Below are 4,965 nucleotides of genomic sequence, written 5' to 3'. Positions count from 1 at the left end.
AAGGGTGTGACAGGAAAGAGAATACAGGTCAGGGATTTCTTCTTCAGGAAGCAGAGGAGCCCAAGTGATCCCACTGGGTGACCAGTGGCCCCATCATTAGCGGGCCCTCCCCAAATGTGAACAAGGTCACCCTCTGTCAGTCTTCCCTCACCTCTTGCTCTGTCTGCAGGAGGGGAATATCAGCCCAATTCCAGGATGTTTCACAAGCCTCTGGAAAAGCTGGAAGAGGGCAATGGCCAGGTCATGATCTGACTGGAAGTTGAGGGCATCGGCATTGGACTATTGATTGGGTGGGAGGCTAATGAGGATATGGGAGGAGAGGGTTGAATAAGGTAAAAAGACAGAGCAGTGGAAACAGGAGGGAAAATTAGTGTTTCCACTTCTTCCATTTATATTAAAAAAAAAAAAGAAAAAGAAAGAAAAAAAAGAGGAAACTCACTATCACCACCACCACCACCAATTCCACTTTGGGAAATTTAGAAAGGGACATGTGACAGTTTTCAACAAGTCTCAAGGGTGATGTGGGAACAGCATAAGAAGGTGGTAAAGCTTCACCAAGATGCTATGGGTAACTCAGTTTGTTGCTAACCAGAGGAAAAAGCATGATAGCAATAGATTTTTCCTTTTTGCTGACCGCCTTCTTCTATATAGGTTTTTGGCATCTATATGTAATGCTATGAAATGCTATTACTATACGTACTGCTAGATGCAGGACATTCTTGTGTGATGAGGAGACTCTTATTTAGCGCATTTTACTGGTGAGAAAGTCTGGTCACAGGGCACGACAGTGTCCTGCCCAGGGGCACATAATTAGAACAAGTGTAACCCAGAGATAGAATGGAAGTCCCACTCTGATCCATTGTCCTTTCTATGAAACCCAACCAGGCACCAACTCCTCACATCCCTGTTGGTAGAGACACCAGCCTTGAATACAGGGATGCTGGGCATGGCCTTCTGTGTCCCTGCAGAAGTGAACAGAAGGGACAGAGCCCAGTTGACGGCACCTGAAGCTCTAACTTAGGGGGCATTCTTTTTTTTTTTCAACGTTTTTTTTATTTATTTTTGGGACAGAGAATGAACGGGGGAGGGGCAGAGAGAGGGAGACACAGAATCAGAAACAGGCTCCAGGCTCTGAGCCATCAGCCCAGAGCCTGACGCGGGGCTCGAACTCACGGACCGCGAGATCGTGACCTGGCTGAAGTCGGACGCTTAACCGACTGCGCCACCCAGGCGCCCCAGTTAGGGGGCATTCTTTAAGAAAAAGAATTCAAAAAGATGAATGCAAAATCAGGCATGAGTGGAAAAATCAATGTGAACAAGGGAAGAAATTACACCAAATCAGAAATTTTATAAAACTGACAAATGCCACAAATTTCCAAAAAATCCAGAACAATAACTGAATAACAAAAAAATATTTTTGTCAGTTTATTAGAACTGATACAGTTCTATGATGCTCGTTTCCCAAACTTTTTTCTTGCCTTCATATTCTTTGATTGCCTCTTTGTATGATAACGATTTTATCATATTTCCTAGAAAGAGGATAGACAAGTAATTCAGTCTTTCCTCCAGCATGATTGATCAAAATGTGTTTATGATGGATGGTTTTAAAAAGCAACTCTTTGCTTCAACCTTTTATGACCATGCCACATCTGTAAATTCATCAGCAGTCTTTTTTTTTTTTTTTTTTTTTTTTTTTTGTCTTGAGAGGTATTTCTTACCTGAGACCACAGCTTTTGGAGACTTGAAGCCCTCTGGTCAAGCCAGGAAGCCCCCCTCCCCACTTTCCAGTCCCAGGTCCTCACCTCCCTCTTCCTTATCAGACCTGACCTGAGGATAGGAGTCAGGACGCCAGGTGGCCATAAAGCCCAGGCCAATGATCCGGCCAATGGTCCGGATACTTCTCATTGAAGGCAAAGATGGATCAGGATGCTGAAGGAGGCCCAGCAGAAGAAGCTGTCATTAGGGACCAGTTGGATGGAGAAATTGTGCCCAGCTGGCCAGCCCAGCCAGCAGCCCCAGAGCCACCACAGGCAAGGGCAGTGATGCCCCCAGGCTGAGGCAATGCCCTTTGTCTCCTAGCTCAGGTGACTGCTTTCTCCTGCAGGCAACACCTGCACCTTGGAAAAGACCTTGAATTCTCAGCTTCTCCAGCTGTGCTGTGACTCTGCCTTTAGTTGGCTCTGGCCACATTTTGAAATAGAAGGCTCGCATTCAGGACCTTGCTTTCTCCTTGGAGCTTTACCTGTTCTTGGAGTATAACTACAGTGGAAATTCATAGATAGAGCATTTGTAGCAATAAGTTTTGAAGCTCAAGGAACTTTTCTAACCTATGAATAATAAACATTCAAATTTTGATCAATCTTGTGATAGAGAAGACTGAATTGTTTTTCTATTCCTCCTATAGTAAATATTATAAAATTGTCATGGGAAGAGTCAATCAAGGAGTGTGCAGCCAAAAAAAAAAAGTGTTGGAAAAAAAAAAGTATTGTAGCAGTGTGGCCCCCTCAGCAGCCCTGGAACCCAGAGATACTCCCATCACTGAGATAGCTCCAATCCTTTGGAGAATTGCTCTTGGCTTCCTGCTAGATTAAGAAATGTCTCCCCTTCAAATAAATGCCTGGGAACCATTTAAATTGCCTCATACCTTGCGTGAGTGAATTTAGATCAGAAATATTAAGACAAAAATCCTCAAGGTTTCAAGGAACATAGCTGCAATGGTGGTTTTCCAGGGAACCAGTAGGGAAGATACCGTAATGTTGGAGAACACCCCCTCAATAAGGCCAAGAAACGGACACACCCATCACATGTATGTTTAAAGTCAACAACAAATTTTGTAACAAACTTTGTAACCTTTTCTTTTTAAAAAAAATTTTTATGTTTATTTATTTTTGAGACAGAAACAGAGCATGAGTGGGGGAGGGGCAGAGAGAGAGGGAGACACAGAATCCGAAGCAGGCTCCAGGCTCTGAGCTGTCAGCACAGAGCCAATGCGGGGCCCGAACCCACGAATTGTGAGATCATGACTTGAGCTGAAGTCGGACGCTTAACAAACTGAGCCACCCAGACACCCCTCAAATTTTGTAACCTTTACATTAGTCCTAGCTTCCTCACAGATTAGAAAGGGAAGGGTACTATGGTTATACTTAGCTCAAGGGATGAGAAAGCACCTACCACAGTGCCCTACAAATGTGCTTAATACATGGTATTTCCTTCCTATGGCTTTACAATATAGGCTCTTGAATTTTACAGACAGTGTTCTATGGTGTCTTTCATCTTTACTAAATGCTCCATTTATGCAACTTGAATTCCTGCTGGAACCCAAGAGACCCCATTGTTTTTAAGAGCTCACTGACTCCTGACTTTTGCTTTATCTTCTTCACCCAAAGACCAAACCCTGAACTCTTGTTTCCACTGTATAGTGCCTGTTTTGTGTGATGTTGACACTAATTCATAGGACAAATGAGCTGGCAATGTTAGATCATTTCTTCACATAGCTTTTGATGTTCAGTCTTCCTTGAAAGAGCAGCTACACATCTTGGAGGGGAGTATGAGGCATCATGATGCATGCTTACTACTTTTTGTCTAACTCAGACTTCTCCAGGCTGCACATATTTATAATGTTAGGAGTGCCTATAAGCACTTAGAGTCATGCACTTACATATTTGATGGTCTGTGCCAAAGCTGTCCATGTCTGATCAGATCACACATGCTCAGTTATTGTGAGTCCTTTCCTTTGAAATGGAAACTTTAATACTTCAAAGTTTTCTGATATCCAGCAATGTACTTTTTCAGACCTTTCCTAAATTATGTCGATTTGAAGGTCTACAGTAGAGTTTTGATCTGCTTTTGAATGCTAAATGTGTCTGGCTCATTTATTATTATTATTATTATTATTATTATTTTATTATTATTATTATTAATTATTATTATTCTGTGTCTGCTCATAAAGAGACAGGGGGTTGGGAAAGAGAAGGCAAGTAAGGTAGAATTCTGGCTCAAAACATGTTGATTAAAAGGTAGTGATTGTCAATCAGATCTTTAGCCTCACTCTCAGTCTGAGATAGTTGTCTCTAAAGGTGGAAGGAGATGGCTTCGAAGTAAATGGGCAGCAGTGTTGAGATGTAAAAGTGATTGACAGGGCACAACCCATATCAGCAGTGCCTTCTGAACACGAAGGGAGCGTGTGTTCATATCATCTCATCATAGCATCTCATCATCTCATCTCATCTCATCATCTCCTCTCAACTTATATCCTATCATGGCTTCCTTCAAATTGGTCTGCATTTGTAAACTTACAGGAACAAAGTAAATGCTTGCAGGAATTTTAGCTTAGAGAAATAAGCTTGTGTCAGTCATGTAGCACCTTGAGTTTTTTGGAATCAAGGCACTGGCTCTGGCTAAACTTTCTTTGCTAGTAAGTGTTTTGGTCACAAAGTCGTACCCAATTCTATTATCTGTGTAATTCATATAAATCCCTTTGTTTTGTAGCAAGACCATTTTGTATTAAAGTCATTCAAAAATCACTGATCAGTTACTGAGATGAATCCTAATGAGAAAGAAAACCTCGTCATGACCATAGAAGTCAATAGATGGTTCAACATAGCTTGGCAACTGGAGTAAACCTTAGAAATAATTTCATCCAATCCAGTCATTTCACAGACAGGAGAACTGAGGCCCAAGTTGCTCATGTGATTTGGTCCAAGAGAGCAGAAAACTAGCATTAACATCCAAGTGTTCTGGTGTCTACTTGAAGCCAAGACAGGATATGATAATATTTGCACGCTACACTGGAATAAATGGGGGGGGGGGGACTTAAGGATACAGATACGGGCAGGATGAAAACATCGATTGCATTTTTTTTAGTATTTTATTCCTATGATAATAAAAATAAAATACAGAGCACTCGAGATGGATATTAAAGATTAAATTCATATAAAAGCTCAAAATAAAATCTTTTCCAAAAAT

The sequence above is a fragment of the Prionailurus viverrinus genome, chromosome C1 (assembly GCF_022837055.1).
Source record: "Prionailurus viverrinus isolate Anna chromosome C1, UM_Priviv_1.0, whole genome shotgun sequence".
Classification (NCBI taxonomy): Eukaryota; Metazoa; Chordata; class Mammalia; order Carnivora; family Felidae; genus Prionailurus; species Prionailurus viverrinus.
This window is presented reverse-complemented; position numbering follows the sequence as displayed.